This window comes from Moschus berezovskii, chromosome 1 (genome assembly GCF_049115385.1).
Source record: "Moschus berezovskii isolate FMDL1 chromosome 1, NW_MosBer_1.0, whole genome shotgun sequence".
In the NCBI taxonomy this organism is placed as follows: Eukaryota; Metazoa; Chordata; class Mammalia; order Artiodactyla; family Moschidae; genus Moschus; species Moschus berezovskii.
Window position 1 is genome coordinate 135375038 of NC_142460.1, and position 20308 is coordinate 135395345.

The following is a 20308-nucleotide window of genomic DNA, read 5'->3' on the forward strand; positions in this document are numbered from 1 at the left end:
TCACAACCGACAACACAGAAATACAAAGGATTATTAGAGAATACTATCAGCAATTATACGGCAATAAAATGAATAACCTGGAAGAAATGGACAAATTCCTAGAAAAGTACACCTTTCCAAAACTGAACCAGGAATAAATAGAAAATCTGAACAGACCCATCACAAGCACGGAACTAGAGGCTGTAATCAGAAATCTTCCAGCAAAGAAAAATCCAGGTCCAGACGGCTTCACAGCCGAATTCTAACAAAAATTTAGAGAAGAGCTAACACCTATTCTACTCAAACTCTTCCAGAAAATTGCTGAGGAAGGGAAGCTTCCAAACTCATTCTATTAGGCCACCATCACCCTAATCCCAAAACCTGGTAAAGATCCCACAAAAAAAGAAAACTACAGGCCCGAATCCAACAACACATTAAGAAGATCATACATCATGACCAAGTGGGCTTTATCCCAGGAATGCAAGGATTTTCATATCCGCAAATCAATCAACGTAATACACCACATTAACAAACTGAAACATAAAAATCATATGATTATCTCAATAGATACAGAGAAAGCCTTTGACAAAATTCAACATCCATTTATGATAAAAACTGTCCAGAAAGTGGGAATAGAAGGGACATATCTCAACATAATAAAAGCTATATATGACAAACCCACAGCAAACATTATCCTCAATGGTGAAAAACCGAAAGCATTACCCCTAAAGTCAGGAACAAGACAAGGGTGCCCACTCTCACCACTACTATTCAACATAGTTCTGGAAGTTTTGGCTACAGCAATCAGAGCAGAAAAAGACATAAAAGGAATCCAAATTGGAAAAGAAGAAGTAAAACTTTCACTGTTTGCTGATGACATGCTCCTCTACACAGAAAACCCTAAAGACTCTACAGAAAACTACTAGAGCTAATCAATGAATACAGTAAAGTTGCAGGATATAAAATCAACACACAGAAATCCCTTGCATTCCTATACACTAATAATGAGAAAATAGAGAAATTAAGGAAACTATTCCATTCACTGTTGCAACGAAAAGAATTAAATACTTAGGAATATATCTACCTAAGGAAACAAAAGACTTGTACATAGAAAACTATAAAACACTAGTGAAAGCAATCACAGAGGACACTAATAGGTGGAGAAATATACCGTGTTCGTGGATTGGAAGAATAAATATTGTGAAAATGAGTATACTACCCAAAGTAATTTATACATTCAATGCAATCCCTATCAAGCTACCAACGATATTTTTCACAGAACTACAACAAATAATCTCACAATTTGTGTGGAAATACAAAAAACATCGAATAGCCAAAGCAATCTTGAAGAAGAAGAATGGAACTGGAGGAATTAACCTGCCGGACTTCAGGCTCTACTACAAAGCCACAGTCATCAAGACAGTATGGTACTGGCATAAAGACAGAAATATAGATCAATGGAACAAAATAGAAAGCCCAGAGATAAATCCACGCACCTATGGACACCTTATCTTTGACAAAGGAGGTAAGAATATAAAATGGAAAAAAGACAGTATCTTTAACAAGTGGTGCTGGGAAAACTGGTCAGCCACTTGTAAAAGAATGAAACTAGAACACTTCCTAACACCATACACCAAATAAACTCAAAATGGATTAGAGAGCTAAATGTAAGACCAGAAACTATAAAACTCCTAGAGGAGAATGTAGGCAAAACACTCTCTGACATAAATCACAGCAGGATCCTCCATGACCCACCTCCCAGAATATTGGAAATAAAAGTAAAAATAAACAAATGGGACCTAATTAAAATCAAAAGCTTCTGCACAGCAAAGGAAACTGTAAGCAAGGTGAAAAGACAGCCTTCAGAATGGGAGAAAATAATAGCAAATGAAGCAACTGATAAAGGATTAATCTCCAAAATATACAATCAGCTCCTGCAGCTCAATTCCAGAAAAATAAATGACCCAATCAAAAAATGGGCCAAAGAACTAAACAGACATTTCCCCAAAGAAGACATAAAGATGGCTAACAAACACATGAAAAAATGCTCAACAACCCTCATAATCCGAGAATTGCAAATCAAAACCACAATGAGATACCATTTCACACCAGTCAGAATGGCTGCTATCCGAAAGTCTACATGCAATAAATGCTGGAGGGGTTGTGGAGAGAAGGGAACCCTCTTACACTGTTGGTGGGAATGCAAACTAATACAGCCACTATGGAGAAGAGTGTGAAGATTCCTCAAAAAACTGGAAATAGAACTGCCATATGATCCAGCAATTGCACTCCTGGGCATACACACCGAGGAAAACAGAATTGAAAGAGACACATGTACTCCAATGTTCATTGCAGCACTGTTTATAATAGCCAGGACATGGAAGCAACCTAGATGTCCATCTGAAGACGAATGGATAAGAAAACTTTGGTACATATACACAATGGAGTATTTTTCAGCCATCAAAAAGAATGCATTTGAAGCAGTTCTAATGAGGAGGATGAAACTAGAGCCTATTATACGGAGTGAAGTAAGCCAGAAAGTAAAACACCAATACAGTATACTAACGCATATATATGGAATTTAGAAAGATGGAAATGATAATCCTGTATCAGTTCAGTTCAGTTCAGTCGCTCAGTCGTGTCTGACTCTCTGTGATGCCATGAATCACAGCACGCCAGGCCTCCCTGTCCATCACCAACTCCCGGAGTACACTCAAACTCATGTCCACAGAGTCGGTGATGCCATCCAGCCATCTCATTCTCTGTCCTCCCCTTCTTCTCCCGTCCCCAACCTTTCCCAGCATCAGGGTCTTTTCCAGTGAGTCAACTCGTCGCATGAGGTGGCCAAAGTATTGCAGCTTCAGCTTTAGCATCAGTCCTTCCAATGAACACCCCGGATTGACCTCGTTTAGAATGGACTGGTTGGATCTCCTTGCAGTCAAAAGGATTCTCAAGAGTCTTCTCCAACACCACAGTTCAAAAGCATCAAATCTTCAGCGCTCAGCTTTCTTTACAGTCCAACTCTCACATCCATACATGACCACAGGTAAAACCATAGCCTTGACTTTGTTGGCAATGTAACGTCTCTGCTTTTTAATATACTGTCAAGGTTGGTCATAACTTTCCTTCCAAGGAGTAAGCGTCTTTTAATTTCATGGCTGTAATCAACATCTGCAGTGATTTTGGAGCCCCCAAAAATAAAGTCTGACACTGTTTCCACTGTTTTTCCATCTATTTCCCATGAAGTGATGGCACCAGATGCCATGATCTTGGTTTTCTGAATGTTGAGCTTCAAGCCAACCTTTCACTTTCCTCTTTCATTTTCATCAAGAGGCTTTTGAGTTCCTCTTCACTTTCTGCCATAAGGGTGGTGTCATGTGCATATCTGAGGTTATTGATATTTCTCCCAGCAATCTTGATTTCAGCTTGTGCTTCTTCCAGCCTAACGTTCCTCATGATGTACTCTGCATATAAGTTAAATAAGCAAGGTGATAATATACAGCCTTGACGTACTCGTTTTCCTATTTGGAACCAGTCTGTTGTTCCATGTACAGTTCTGACTTTTGCTTCCTGACCTGCATACAGGTTTCTCAAGAGTCCAAAATGCAGTACTTGGATGCAATCTTAAAAACGACAGAATGATTTCTGTTCATTTCCAAGGCAAACCGTTCAATATTACAGTAATCCAGGCCTATGCCCCAACCAGTAACACTGAAGAAGCTGAAGTTGAACGGTTCTATGAAGACCTAAAGACTTTTTAGAACTAACACCCAAAAAATATGTCCTTTTCATTATAGGGGACTGGAATGCAAAAGTTGGAATTCAAGAAACACCTGGAGTAACAGGAAAATTTGGCCTTGGAGCACGGAATGAAGCAGGGCAAAGGCTAATAGAGTTTTGCCAAGAGAACGCACTGGTTATAGCAAACACCCTCTTCCAATAACACAAGAGAAGACTCTACACATGGACATCACCAGATGGTCAACACTGAAATCAGATTGATTATATTCTTTGCAGCCAAAGATGGAGAAGCTGTATACAGTTAGCAAAAACAAGACCAGGAGCTGACTGTGGCTCAGATCATGAACTCCTTATTGCCAAATTCAGACTTAAATTGAGGAAAGTAGGGAAACCCACTAGACCATTCAGATATGACCTAAATCAATTCCCTTATGATTATTCAGTGGAAGTGAGAAATAGATTTAAGGGACTAGATCTGATAGAGTGCCTGATGAACTCTGGATGGAGGTTCGTGACATTGTACAGGAGACAGGGACCAAGACCATCCCTATGGAAAGAAATGCAAAAAAGCAAAATGGCTGTCTGAGGAGGCCTTACCAATAACTGTGAAAAGAAGAGAAGAGAAAAGCAAAGGAGAAAAGGAAGGATATAAGCATCTGAATTCAGAGTTCCAAAGAATAGCAAGGAGAGATAACCTTGTATACGAGACAGCAAAAGAGACACAGATGTATAGAACAGTCTTTGGGACTCTGTGGGAGAGGGTGAGGGTGGGATGGTTTAGGAGAATGGCATTGAAACATGTATATTATCATATGTGAAACGAATCACCAGTTCAGGGTCGATGCATGTTACAGGATGCTAGGGGCTGGTGTGCGGGGATGACCCAGAGGGAGGATAAGGGGAAGAGGGAGGTGGGAGGGGGGTTCGGAAGGGGGAACTCATGTACACCCGGGGTGGATTCATGTCAATGTATGGCAAAACCTACCAATATAATATTTTAAAATAATTAGCCTCCAATAAAAATTGAAAAATAAATAAATAAATAAAATAAAAAATAGAGGAAAAAAAAAGGAAACTATGAAGATTTAAAAAATCGTCTGTACAAGTTAACCTTTACCCATCCTTATTTATTTTGTGCTCTTCTTTTAACTAGCTTTTCAAAGAATCAATTCTTGAATTAATTTTTCAAGCTTATGGTTTTTATGTTTTGCATTTCATTAATTTTTGCTTTTAATTTGTGAATTCTTTCATTCAATTTTTCTTTAGGTTTATTGTCTTGTCTTTGAATACTTTTTTGTTTATTTTTTAAATTTTAATTTTTATTGGAGGCTAATTTATTTTACAATATTATATTGGTTGGTTTTGTCATACATTGACATGAATCCACCCCGGGTGTACATGAGTTCCCCCTCCCGAAACCCCCTCCCACCTCCCTCTTCCCCTTATCTTCCCTCTGGGTCATCCCCGAACACCAGCCCTGAGCATCCTGTAACATGCATCGACCCTGAACTGGCAATTCGCTTCACATATGATAATATACATGTTTCAATGCCATTCTCCCAAACCATCCCACCCTCACCCTCTCCCACAGAGTCCCAAAGACTGTTTTATACATCTGTGTCTCTTTTGTGGTCTTGTATACAGGGTTATCATTTCCATCTTTCTAAATTCCATATATATGCGTTAGTGTATTGTATTGGTGTTTTTCTTTCTGGCTTACTTCACTCTGTATAATAGGCTCTAGTTTCATACACCTCATTAGAACTGGTTCAAACACATTCTTTTTTTTCCCCATAGTTTCAATTTTCCCCACTTGCAAAAATGAGGATGTTCGTAATAATGGCTTCATAGAGTCGTGGTGAGAACAAGGAAATTAATCCTTGTAAAGGATTTATCAGAGTATCTTAGAATGAGATAAAGTTTCAATAAATGATAGTCTGTGTTTTCATTATTAAAATTTTTCTTCTCCCCCCACCCCCCAAAAAAGAATGGCTAAATGACCATAGATACAGAGGACATGGAAATAATTGATTCTTGTTCAACTCAAAACTGAAGTGAAATGGAATAATTTTTAGAAATAGGTAAATTGCTAAAACCATGCTCAGAAGAAGGCCATTTATTCAGAGTTCATTTACAATACAAGAGATTGATGAAATTTGTTTAAAGCATTAATGATTCCTTATGAGAACACTAGCATTTAGATGCAATTATAAAGGTAAGAAAAAAAAGGAGACAAATTAAACAGGTAAAATTAATGTTTATAAGCAATGATTTATATATTAAAACCTAAGAAAATCAATTTAAAAATTCCTATTAACCATAAAGAAAATTGGTAATTTGTTTATATATAAAATTCATGTAAAAAGTATGGTGGGAAAAACACATTAATAATAACTGAATATTTTAAAAAGGAATAATCTTAAGAAATGTGTAAGAATTTTATGAAGAAAATTCTAACACACAAAAGAAGGCTTGAATAAATGGAAAACTACCAGGTATTCTTGGAAAGAATATTAAAAAGCAGAGACATTACTGACAAAGGTCTGTATAGTCAAAGCTATAGTTTTTCCAGTAGTCATGGATGTGAGAGTTGGACTTAAAGAAAGCTGAGTGCTGAAGAATTGATGCTTTTGAAGTTTGGTGTTGGAGAGTCCCTTGGACAGCAAGGAAATAAAACACATCAATCCTAAAGGAAATCAGTCCTGAATATTCATGGGAAGAACTGATCCTGAAGCTGAAGCTCCTATACTTTGGCCACCGGATACAAAGAACTGACTCATTGGAAAAGACCCTTATGTTGGGAAAGATTGAAGGCAGGTGGAGTAGAGGATGAGTTGGTTGGATGGCATCACCGACTCGATGGACATGAGTTTGAGCAAGCTCCCAGAATTGGTGATGGACAAGGAAGCCTGGTGTGCTGCTTTCCATGGGGTCGTAAAGAGTCAGACACGACTGAGTGACTGAGCTGAACTGATTCTTGAAAGGGAAGACTGAAAATTACAATGTTTCTTGTATCTCCAAATTAATCACTCTACTTAATGTAAGTCAATTAAAAATAATAACACGTTTTTCCTTTTCTTTCCTTTCCTGTTTTTGAACTAATCGATTTTAAAATTTAAGAGGAAAATTAAACATGCTGTAATAATCAAAATAATTCTGAAAATAAGAGTAATGAAGAGGAATAAGAGATGCAAATTTTAAAACATTTTAAAGCTAGAATTTTTATGCTTTTAATTTAATTTTCACTTTATATTGGGGTACAGATCACAATGTTGTTTTAGTTTTAGATGTACAGCAAAGTGGTTCAGTTATACATATGCATATATTCATCCTTTTTCAGATTATTTTCCCATATAGGTTGTTTTCAGAATATTGAACAGAGTTCTCTGTTCAAACACTATGTCCTTGTTGATTATCTATTTTATGTATAGCAGTATGTATGTTAAACTCATATATATGTTAAACTCATATGTTAAACTCAAACTCCTTCCTCACTGTTCCCCTTTGGTAATTATAAGTTTGTTTTTGAAGTTTATAAGCTTGTTTCTGGTTTGTAAATATGTTCATTGGTGTCATATTTTGGATTCTGCATATAAGTGATGTCATATACTTGTCTCTCTCTGACTTACTTAGCTTGAATCTCTAGGTCCACTCACGTTGCTGCAAATGGCACTGTTTCATTATTTTTAATGGATGAGTAATTTTCCATTGTATATATGTACCTCATCTTCTCTATCAATTCCTCTGTCAATGGACATTTAGGTTGCTTTCATGCCTGGCTACTATAAATAGTGATGGACTGAACATTGGGGTGCATGTATATTTCATGTTATGGTTTTCTCCAGGTTGATGTCCAGGACTGGGGTTACAGGCTCATATGATATGGTAGTTCTATTTTTAGTTTTTTAAGGAACATCCATATTGTTCTCCATAGTGACTACACCAAGTTACATTCCCACCAGCAATGTATTCTCCATACCCTTTCCAGCATTTATTGCTTGTAGACTGTAGAATTTTTAATGATGGACATTCTGAATGGTGTGGGGTGATACCTCATTGTAGTTTTGATTAGCATTTCTCTAACAATTAGTAATGTTGAGCATCCTTTCATATGCTTTTGATCCATCTTTATGTCTTTTTTGGAGAAAGGTCTATTTAGATATTCTACCCAGTTTCTGGTAAGGTTGCTTGTTTTTCTGATATTGATCCACATAAGCTGTTTGCATATTTTGGAGATTAATCCCTTGTTGGTTGTAAAGCTGGGATATTTAAACAAGATTGCTATTAGGGTATAAAGAGGCAGATCATTAGTAAAAGCTAGCAAGTCAATAGATTCAGTTCTATATCTTGACAAAAGTTTGAGTTACAAAGATGAATGTATTTGTCAAAACTCAATGAACATACGGTTAAGATCTGTTCATTTCTTTCACATTGTATGTAAAGTTTATTTTGAAAGAAAAAAATCCATGAAAATGTGTTAGACTTTAGTCCAAAGACATGCTTACTAAAATATTTGGTTTCTGTTTAATTTTTTTATTGAAGTATAGATTTACAATGTTGTGTTAGTTTCTGCTGTACAGCAAAGTGATTCAGAAACATATATATATATATATATGTAATTTTTCAGATTCTTTCCCATTATAGTTTATTACAAGATATTGAATATAGTTCCCTGTGCTATATGGTAGTACCTTGTTGTTAAAGCATTTGGAGCAAAGTGCACTGATTGATATCTGCAATTTATTTTGAAACAAATCAGAAAATAAGATGGATTGATGATTAACTAGCAGATTGCAAAAATGAAAATTTTGTAATTAGTAAAATTATCTCAACATTGACATGAGCTTAAAATTTTCACCATGTATAGTATATAGAGAAATTTAGGGTAAACTAAAGAAACTGTAGAATCTTTAGAGTATAACTTTCATTATAGAATGAAAGACTTCTGTCTCCGTAATAGTTTCAAGAACCAGAGTGCCAGTGGGAAGGGTTGGTTGTGGGGAGCAGAGTTGCTCCTGGGGTGAATTTCCCAGATTGTCTAGTGTTTCCTGGTGTCCTGACCTGTAAGTATGCCCAGAAAGTTGGCTCCACTTCCTGTGAGAGCTCTCTGCTGGGCAGAGGCTTTCCAGCCAGGAGCCATGTGGGTTAGCAAGGGGAGATCTGATCCCCAGGGGCTACATGTATTTAAAGGTCTAGGAGAAAAATGCGTCACTGTATCAGAGTGTATGTTGTTCAGGCCCAGAACGGTTCTGCTGTTCAAACATGGTGACTATTTACTCCTTTCAGTTTTTTGTTAAGTTGCTCTTTTTTACCTTAAAAGGATTTATATCAGTTTATTCAGGAGTTCTGGGTAGTTCATAAAGTGCTATTATTTAACTATTTGTCTTCTGAGGTTTTACGCTACTCAACCCTATATTTTTATTTCTCAAAGACTGCATGGAGTGGGTGTTTTGGAAGGAGCATTGTTCTGCTGTTCTGTGTAGAGTTTGGAAACAGTGTGGTTCCAGGGAACTCAGCCCAGCTCCTGGCAGTTGTCACTTTGCTGCCAGGTGGAAACAGCCAGGCATCCTCAACCTTAAAGACGTGCTTACACTCTGATGGGTAAAATGGGGCTCTTTTTAGTTGCAGTGTGGAAGTGGGAAAGGGTGTATACATTTTGGTGGAAAAAGGGAGATATAGTTTTGGAAATTTGAATATTTGAGGACCTTATAGTTTTGAGCTTCCAGGGCTTCCCTGGTGGCTCAGATGGTAAAGAATCTGCCTGCAATGCAGGAGACATGGGTTCGATCCCTGGGTTGGGAAGATCCCCTGGAGAAGGGCATAGCAACCTATTCCAGTATTCTTGCCTGGAGAATCCCATGGACAGAGGATCCTGGTGGGCTGCAGTTCATGGGGTCGCAAAGAGTAAGATACGACTGAGCGACTAAGCACAGCTTTAGTATAGTTTTGAGAGCTCTCAGGGAGGGAAAAGTGTTAAAACATTGTACAGCATATAGTTTCAACTGAATATATCTTCTCAGCATTTCTTCATTGAAAATATTAAGTCTCATGTCACCCTTTTGTCTCTTGAAAACTTTCTGTTTGAAATATGGAAATGCTAGTGCAAAGTTTCTGAGAAAATCCTTTCTTGTCTTCTGGTTTAAATGTACTTCATTGACAACACTGTGGGCTTTTTAAACCTTTTGCCTGCCTGAGCCCTATTGGAAACAAGCATTGGAAAGCTCTCAGTGATGAAGGTCACCCAGCTCTTACACATAGTTCCCAGTGGGCATTATTTCCATGAGGTGTGAGGTATATAATTAGCAGAGAGTCAGCAAATAAGATTTTAAAGAATGTGATTATGGAAGCAGAAGAGTCATTTCAGGCAAGTTTGTAATATGTGCTTTAGGAAAGGAGCAGAAGTCAACCAGTGAGGTCCTGGACCATAGCCCTGATTCCAGCTGCCTTAATACCCTCGTTAGAAACTCAGATTTCAAGCTCCAAAGCTCCAGGTCTCATGTGCATTTCCTTGTCAACAGGAGCTGTGCTAAGTGTCTGGTTTGCCCTACCACTCAATTCTTGTAGGTCTTATCTTAATTTTATAGATTAGAAACTGAGGCCAAGAGAGTTAATCATGCTAAAGTGTAATTTTCAAAAAGATAAAATCAGAACTCATGGGCAAATATAAAAAGGAAAGGAAAGGGAAAGGGTTAGTTGTTTAGTTGTATCCGACTCTTTGCAACCCCATGGACTGTAGCCTTCCAGGCTCTTCTGTCCATGGGATTCTCCAGACAAGAATATTGGAGTGGATTGCATGCCCTTCTCCAGAGCATCTTCACGACCCAGGGGTCAAACCTAGGTCTCCCAAAGTGCAGGCAGATTCCTTATCATCTGAGCCACCAGGGAAGCCCTAATATAAAAAGGGCAAGGTATCAGATATTTTATTGAATCTATTAGTTAAGGAGGGGAAAAGATGTGATGGGTTCAAAGAGCTTGTAAGAAGCTAGTGTATTTGTTGATAACTTAAAGAATTGTTAGGGTGAGATTGCAGAGTTAGACATGTGAGATCTATTAATCACCCAGCCATGTTTGACTCTTTGGGACCCCACAGACTGTAACCCACCAGGCTCCTCTGTCCATGGAATTCTCCAGGCAAAATGCTGAAGTGAGTTGCCATTTCCTTCTCCAGGGGATCTTCCTGACCCAGGGATTGAACCCTGGTCTCCTGCATTGCAGGCAGATTCTTTACCATCTGAGCCACTAGGGAAGCCCCTAGAGTTAGACATAGAACTATTTAATGTTCAGCTGGCCTTTGATTTGGGGAGTTATCTGTTTTACTGCATGGAAATTATTTGTATCTCTACTGGACAAAAAACTACAAGTTAGCAAGTAAATTTTTTATGTATAGAAACTTTAATCAATAGTAAAAATGAGATGAACTAAGTACAGGTCTTGACACTCCTTGGGTGATCCTTTGTCCCCCTGTGATACTGAAAGAATCTGCCTCCACTTCTTTGCTTTATCTCTGAGTTTGCAGAATTTTTCTGACAGCAGCCTTCCCCCAGGTCCTGCAATATTAGTTAAAGGAGCAAAGATTTGAACCCCTATCATTGTATGAACCAGCCCTGGTAGTCAACCCTTTGTAATGATTCAGTAGTGTTAACTTGTTTTTTATTCGTAAAGAATATTGGAATCTATCAGGTCTGTGCAGATAACTGTCTCTCATAGCCAAGGCATCTCTGAAGCACAAGGGCTCTCTGGATGGCTAAACCATCTGAATCAATCAATAAACATCAATCTGAAGTAATAGCACCTTTTGTTTCCACATTAGTGGAGATTGCTGAAAACACAGATCTCAGGAACATGAACATGGCAGTAAGAATGACATTGAGCATCTTTTCATATGCCTGTTGGTCATTTATATGTCTTTTTTGGAAAAATGTCTGATACTTCTTCAGCCCATTTTTAAATCAGTCTTTTTTTTTGATATTGAGTTGTATGAGTTCATTATCTGTTTTGGATAGTAACCCCTTGATTACAAGGAAGCAATGTATGGCCCAGGGAATATAGCCAATGTGTTATAATAACTTTATATGGAGTATAATCTATAAAAATATTAAACCACTGTCATATACCTGAAGCTATTATTTTAAGTAATAACCATACTCCAATTTAAAAAATGGCACCTAATTTTTTTACTTCTGTCTGTATATTAAAACATTTGAGAAACAGAAAGGTTTAGGCAGGGAGCATATTCTATAAACTGCTTTGCAAGGTAGGGATCTTGGTATCAGTGTCTTGAAGTTTAGGGAATGTCTCTTGGCATAAGAAATAGATAAATAGATGCTCTTTTTTGGGCATTCTCCTGCCAATCTTCTTTCTTGTTTTACATTTGAAGTAGGCTAATAATAGGGGGTTTCCAAACTGGGTTCCCAGAAAAGGGGCTCTCATGTAATCACTGAACATATGATGTCATCAGGATAAGTCATGAATACCAGGAAAATAGCATGAAGGTTAGAGGTTGGGAGTCAGGTGGCTGACCCTAACTTAGGAAAAACAGAAAAGGCACTTCACTTTTCTGTACGTTAGCTTGTTTCTTCCTATATGTGTGACTGCAGCAGATGGGAGGTATCTAAGCTGTGTAAACACGGAGAACATTATGGTTACAGGAAAAGAGAAAGAAACAGATGTGGAAGGCCCTGCCTTCTTGCTACCCCATTGTCTCTTTCCCTTAGGGAAAGAAACAGGGCTGACAACAAGATCTGGAGGGCCCATTGCAAGATGAAAATTCAGAAATGCTGTTCAAAAAATTAAAGAGTGACATTGAATGTGCTACGAAATGTTTCCTTTAAAAATATTTGATGACATTAAGTGTAAAGGTGTAGTTGTGACATATGAGTATTAGCATAAACTTACAAACTGCAAAAAATATTTCAGTTGCCATAATTTTATGTAATATATAATAACACTTTAATAATTCATATCTTTATTGACCATAAGATTGTTTTTACTTGCTTTTCTACAAATTATACATTGGATCACCAGAATTTATATTTTAAGCAATTTCATTTACTATAAAATTGACAGCAATGTTAGTCACTCTTCACAAATGCAAGATTGCAAATAATTTTTGATAATTTTTAAAAATATCTTTCTGCCGATGCAACTGTTATTGGAGAATATGAAGTGTATTTGATAGGTGGTGACAGTATTAGGACACATTTCTGATAAATTTATATAAAAACCCATCAAAACATAAACTTTAGTACATCTGGAGCTGATTATTCTTTTTCTAGAAAAATATTTAACTCTCCATACAAATAAATTCTGTGTAAGTCTGAATTTAATTTTAAATGTATACTTATACAATGGCATTCAGTATTTCTTCTGACATTTTTGGTAATTTATGGAAGTTTTACAAGAAATCAAAAGTAGCTTTACGATTTGTATGTATTTCAAAATGTCTGTTATGCATCCTATTGTCTTCATTTATAAGAAAAAAAATTTTGTCCTCTTCTTAATATTTGATTCATCCAAAGCTGCCTGTGAAAATATTGTTATTTTCCATTGAACATGGCAATCTTTCCACTTAATTTCTATTCCAAAACCAGTGAATATTTTGTCTTGCAAGGTTGTAGCAGTTTTGAAAACAGATTTCATAGTTTACTGCTGAAACTGTCCACTTATCCACCAGCAGTTCATCCAGGCATGCCTGCTGCCATCCCTACTGGCATTCTGTGCCCGGGTCCTGGCCTGGTTCCTCATCCTTACACTGCATCTCTGGGCCATTCCAGACCCTGATGTGCACCCAGGACTGACCGTTCTGTGGACGCAGTTTGCAGGCCTGGAGCCTGAGCTTGCACACCAGTGGACTGCTGGAGGACCACTACAGCTCGGATGTGCTGCCTCCCTGTACCACCTCTGCTTGTGTGCGTGCTTCACCATTCCATCACTGCTGACAAAACTTAAGTTCAAAGATAAAATTATTAAGAATTACAAGGCACTGAGAGCAGAGAGTATTAAAACAAACATGAGGTCCTTCTCAGCTTGGAGTCCTAAGTGACTATACAGGTTGCAGGCCTGGTAAGCTCGCCCTGCGGAGAAGGCAATGGCAAGCCACTCCAGTACTATTGCCTAGAAAATCCCATGGATGGAGGAGCCTGGTAGGCTGCAGTCCGTGGGGTCGCTATGCGTCAGACACGACTGAGCGACTTCACTTTCACTTTTCACTTTCACACATTGGAGAAGGAAATGGCAACCCACTCCAGTGTTCTTGCCTGGAGAATCCCAGGGACGGGGGAGCCTGGTGGGCTTCCGTCTATGGGGTCACACAGAGTCGGACACGACTGAAGTGACTTAGCAGCAGCAGCAAGCTCGCCCTGGGAGGAAGTCTTAGGCTCTGTAAATACAGATGACATATCTCACTTACCAGCTCTCTCCAATTCATCTTCCCATAGCATGAAAGCTCAATTCTTATATTTTTATCAAGGAGCCATTATTTATAGTGTAGGTAGATGAGGATAAACCTACAAGGCTAAGAATGAACAGTCAAAAATGGGAAAAGTCAGAAGAGTTTGATGCCAAGAAGCCAAGAGAAGAGAGGATTTCAAGGAAGATAAAGTAATTGATGGTGTCAAGTGATGCCAAGAGGTCATCAGGTAAGTGAGATCAGGACTAAAAAATTTCCACTGACTTTAGCAACACAGAAGTTGCATGATCTTAGATCTTAGTGGTCTTCAAAATAAATTGTTTCAGTGGAGAGATGCAGGCTGAAGCCAAATGAAAATTTGCATGGAAGAATGAGTAGAAGCCAAAAAATAGACTCCTGCAACCCCTTTTCTGCTGGGGCCTGAGGGTCAACAGATATGAACCCTCTACTTTAGCAGTTGCCAACCTTTTTGACACCAGGGACTAGTTTGGTGGAAGACATTTTTTCCACAGTCTGGGGTGGGGGCGATGGTTTCAGGATAATTCAGGCACATTACATTTATTGTGTACTTTTTCCTAATCTAATGCCACTGCTGATCCAACAGGAGGTACTGGTTCATGGCCCAGATGTTGGGGACCCCTGCACTTGAATTGATCCCAAGTTCCTGCTTCTCCATCATCACAGTGCCACTTTCTGTTCTGAACCACCCTTCCCTTTTGGTGACATGAAGAAGGGATCCCAGAGAAGGAGATCAGGTTAATCTGTAATCCTCTTTTGACTCTTATTTGTTAGTCTTGATACATTTCACATTTTGGATATCTCAGATTGGATAAATCTTACTCAATACGTTCTACTGCAGTTTGCTAAACTCTTTGATTGGAGTTTGAATATATAAACCTCTCCACATAGCAACTCAGCCAGCTAATAATAAGGGGAAAGTTAGTCAGACCCACCACAATGCCCACCTTACTTTGGCCTCAACGATAGTTCCCCTTCTTGAGAATTAATCAAGTATCACCCTGGTCTGGGTCTCCATCATCTCCTGACCCTTGTCTAGATTATTACAATATAAGTCTCTCTGCTTCTATCTTTGCTCCCAACTACAGCAGCCAGAATGATACTTTAAAAATGTTAAGTCAGATTATGTTAGTTCTCTCCTTAAAACTTTCTTTTGGTTCTGTGTTTTACTCAGAGAGAAAAAAATCTGACATCCTAACAATGGCTGATAAAGACTTCCCTACTCACCTCTGACCTCTTCCCTTATAGCTCACTTCTTTTTTCACCCTGCTGGAGCCACACTAACCCCTTGTTTTTCTTCAGTCCTGCCAGGAAAAGCCAGCCATAAGATCAACCTAATTATTAACCTTAGTCAGCCCTACATTTTCTCTTTTCATAGCATTTATTATTACCTTTCTGAATCTTAACTCTGGGAGGGCAGGGATCGTCTTCACTGAAGTTTTGCAAGTGCCTAGAATAGGGTCTGGCCCACAGTAGATACTCCGCAAACATCATTTTTAAAAACAAAAATTTCTAGAGAACAAGATGGTGGAGGTGTAGGTGGACATGGAGTACATCTCTCTCCATGGATACATCAGGAATACATCTTCACACACAGAAGTGCATGCAGAACACCAGCTGAGAGTAGATAGGAGTATCTGACCGGCGGAAAAGAAAATATAGAATCACGCAAAACTCGGTAGGATGAAGGAATTAGGGGGAAAAACAGGAGTGTAAGTAGAACTGGACCTGCCTTTGGTGGGTGGGGGAACTGAAGCAGGAGTCTGATCCCCTCATCAGGGCAATGAGTCAGAGGAGAAACATTTAAGGCTGAGAGTGAAACAGCTGATCTGTGAGAGCCTAAATGGAATGAGAATCAGACAGTCCTTGCCGCAGCCATACATACCCCGGACAGGGCTGCAGGTCCCCTAGACGGTGCAGCGGCTGGGAGCTGGAGTTTAGGGATTGTGGAGCAATCCCAGGGCTAGGGCTGCTGTGGAGAGACCAATCAAGGGGATGTGAGGGAGGAGATCATGGTGGGAAATGCCTGTGGAGGAAAGCCAAGCAGCCATGAAAGTAAGGCAATACTGCTGAGTCACTTGTAGGGGGTGGAGTCATCACCATAGCCTCTCTCTCCCCATAGGCCAGCATCAGCAGCTGAACAATAGAGAGGCTGGCCTATCAAATGCCTGACACACTGAACTACAGAGTAGGACCCCAGCCAGGGGGCTCCTCTATGTGTCTGATGCAGAACAACAGAGAAAGACCCCAGACAACGGAGCCCTCTAAGTGCCTGAACAGGCACAGCTATAGAGAAAGACTGGCCAAAGAGGCCTTCTGATTACCAGCTACAAGGGGCTTGACAAAAGACTCTGATAGGGCTGTAACTCCTGTGGTGGGGGCAGTCTATGTCCCTGCACACTTGGCACTGCCAGGGTCCCTGAAAGCCAAGCAGCTGTGCCACCAGGGCAGAGCTGCCGCAGGCAAAAATGTCTTGCATCTATGCATGCAGGATTGCTTTGGTCATGTTCAACTCTTTGTGACCTTGTGGATCATTGCCTGCCAGGCTTCTGTTTCAGGGGGGTTCTCCAGGCGATAATACTGGAGTGTATTGGCCAATACTAGTTGCCATACCCTTCCAGAGCACTATATTTCCTGTTGCCCTAGCCGCCAACTCCCCTGAGTACCTGGTGCTGCCAGAAACCCTGCAACACAAGCAGCTGCACCACCTTCACACTTGGCCCTCACAGGAGCAAACCCAAGTCCACCAGGGCAGCCTCAGGAGCAATCTCCAGTGGACAACCCACATGCATAGGTGGAAATAAAACCACAGTTGAAACCCAGGGGCAGTGTAGCTAAGGAAGAAGACCCAAACCTTCCCACCAGCTGTACAAGCTGCAGATTAAATCCACTCTGTGTCTATGAAATATATAAAAGATCATTGAGAGTTCCTACAAAAGAAAACACATTAGTTTTGATAGTGGTTGACATTGGAGACTAGAACACACAGGAGTAGGACCAGATTAGAATCCGAGCTGCCCCACAGCCGGTCCAGAAACCAGAACAGTGTTGGAGGGCATCCCAGGGAGGTGAGGTGGGCTGTGACTCCAGCGAGGGAAAGGGCTCTGACCGCAGTGACTCAAGAAAAACATTCATTATTCTTATGTTTTGACTACTTCTATAGAGTCTTTTGGATTAAAAAAAAAAATTTTCCCCTCCCCCCCGGTATAATTGTTGATTTTATTGGCACTATGAAATCTAATTAAGCTTTTTGAGCTTTTCTCCCCCCTCAGTCACATTTTTTATTGTTGTTATAAACCTCTGCCTCTACATTGGGCATTTGCAGTCCTGTGGGGTTTTCCTTTTCTTTCTTCTTCCTTTTTTTTTTTTCTTTTCTCTTTTTAATTTTTAAAAACCTATCATTTTTTCTACATTTATTCCTTTGTTTGCTTTTCTTACTGTTCTTTTCCCCTTACAGTTAATTTTTAATGTATATAAATCTTCTTTATCTTTATCTAACTTTGCAAATGTATTCTTTCTTTCTTTCCTTTCCTCTCAATATATTTGTTAGTTTTCTTTTCATTGTTTTATTCCCCACTTGGCACCTTGCTCTAGTTTTGTTTTCCAGTTTGTGCTTTAGTTAGTTTTGTTCTTAACTGGTAGATATAATTTTTTATTTCTTTTGTTTGCTAGGTCAATCTACTGTACTTTATTTTTGTTGGGACTGTTTTGATTTTGCTTATGGGTATATATGTATTTGTGTATATTCCATAATTTTTATTGTTATTTGCCTGATTTTGTAACTGCTATTTGTCTGTGGTTCATTTTTGCTTTCCTGGTTCTGGGTATTTGTTTTAATCTCACTTAATGCCATAACAAACCACATGTGGAATCTTTGTTCCTGACCAGAGATCAAGCCCTGAGCCTTTGGAGTGGGAGCACTGATTCCAAGACCCTAGACTACCAGAGAACTAACCCTTGGGAGAATCAAATAGTGAGAACTCACACAGAGGAAACCACTTGAAATACAAGACCCGGCATCACACATCACCAGTGATACCCTGTGCAGGATGCCTCATCTAAACAACAAACAAAACAACAACAAAAAAACAAACCAAATCATCAGCAGACAGGATTACCACCACACTCAGCCTTGCCCATCAGAGGAAAAACAAAAACAAAACTCAGCACAAATCTCACCCCATATGAAACCTACAGAAACCACTGAACCAACGTTAGGAGGGCAGAAACCAAAAGGAAGAATAATTCAACCTTGAAGCCTGGGAAAAGGAGACTTCAAACACAATAAGTTAAAAAAAAATAATGAAAAGGCAGATAAATATTACAAAAATGAAGGAACAAACTAGAAACACAGATGTCCAAATAAATGAAGAGGAAATACGCAAACTACCTGAAAAAGAATTCAGAATAATGACAGTAAAGATGATCAGTTCAGTTCAGTTGCTCAGTTGTGTCCGACTCTTTGCGACCCCATGAATCACAGCACGCCAGGCCTCCCTGTCCATCACCAAATCCCGGAGTTCATTCAAACTCATGTCCATCAAGTCGGATCAATAACCTTGAAAAAAGAATGGAGAAAATGCAAGAATCAATCAACAAAGATCTAGAAGAATTAAAGAATAAGCACACAGAGACAAACAACACAATTACTGAAATTAAAAATAGAAGGAATCAATAGAATATCTGAAGCAGAAGAATGAATCAGTGAGTGGAAGATAAAATGGTGGAAATAACTTCTGAAGAGCAGAATAAAGTAAAAAGAATGAAAAGAACTGAGGATGGCCTCAGAGACCTCTGAGACGATATCAAATGAACCAACATTCAAGTTTTGGGGTCTGAGAAGAAGAGAAAAAGAAAGGGTATGAAAAAATTTTTGAAGAGATTATAGTTGAAAATTTCCCCAACATGGAAAAGAAATAGTCAATCAAGTCCAAGAGGTGCAAAGAGTCCCATGCAGGATAAACCCAAGGAGAAACACGCCAAGACACACACTAATCAAACTAACAAAGACTAAACACAAAGAATATTAAAAGCAGCAAGGGAAAAGCAACACGTAACATACAAAGGAAACCCTGTACTTTTAATAGCTGATCTTTCGGCAGAAACTCTGCAGGCCAGAAGGGAATGACAGGACATGATATATTTAAAGTACTAAAAGGGAAAAATCTACAACCAAGATTATTGTACCTGGCAAGGATCTCATCCAAAATTGATGGAGAAATCAAAAGCATTTCAGACAAGCAAAAGTTAAGAGAATTCATTACCATCAAACCAGCTTCACAACAAACGTTAAAGGGACTTATATAGTCACTAAATACAAGAGAAGAAAAAAATCTACAAAATCAACACCAAACAATTAAGAAAATGTCAATAGGAACATATATATCAATAATTACTTTCAGTGTAATCGGATTAAATGCTCCAACCAAAAGACACAGACTGGCTGAATGGATACAAAAACAAGACCCATATATATGCTATCTACAAGAAACACATTTCAGACCTAAAGACATGTATAAACTGAAAGTGAGAGGATGGAAAAATATATTCCATGCAAATTGAAAGCAAAAGAAAGCTGGAGTAGCAATCCTCATATCAGACAAAATGGACCTTAAAATAAAGAAGATTACAAGAGATAAGGACACTACGCAATGATCAAGGGCTCAATCCAAGAGGAAAACATAACAATTGTAAATATCTATGCACCCAACATAGGAGCACCTCAACACATAAGATAAACACTAACAGACAAAAAAGGAGAAATTGACAGTAACACAAAAATAGTAGGAGACTTTAACACCCCAGTCACACCAATGGGCAGATCTTCAAAACAGAAAATTAATAAGGAAAGAGAAGTTTTAAATGATACATTAGATGAGATGGATCTCATTGATATCTTTAGGACACTCCATCCAAATGCAGAAGAATACACCTTCTTCTCAAGTGCACATGGAACATTCTCCAGGATAGACTACATCTTGGGTCACAAATCAAACTTCAGTAAATTTAAGAAAATTGAAATTGTATCAAGCATCTTCTCTGACCACAATGCTATGAGATTAGATATCAATTACAAGAAAAAAAAAAAAAAAACTAAAAAACACAAACACATAGAGATCAAACAGTACGTTTCTAAATAACTAACAAGTTACTGAAGAAATA

At 38.7% G+C, this 20308-nt stretch overlaps 1 protein-coding gene across 11 annotated transcripts in view; it reads left to right on the top strand.

Moving 5' to 3' along the window:
• Positions 1-5277: 5277 nt before the first annotated feature.
• STRIT1 (small transmembrane regulator of ion transport 1) overlaps positions 5278-20308 on the top strand; it is a 33546-nt gene continuing 18515 nt past the window's right edge. For 2 of the 11 annotated variants that reach the window (XR_016038202.1, XR_016038201.1), the window contains exon 1: positions 5308-6760. The gene's annotated coding sequence lies outside the window, so the exon portion shown is untranslated. Of the gene's footprint in view, positions 6761-20308 lie in introns of all 11 variants that reach the window. The other 9 variants (XR_016038206.1, XR_016038203.1, XR_016038204.1 and 6 more) reach the window with 9 other exon arrangements.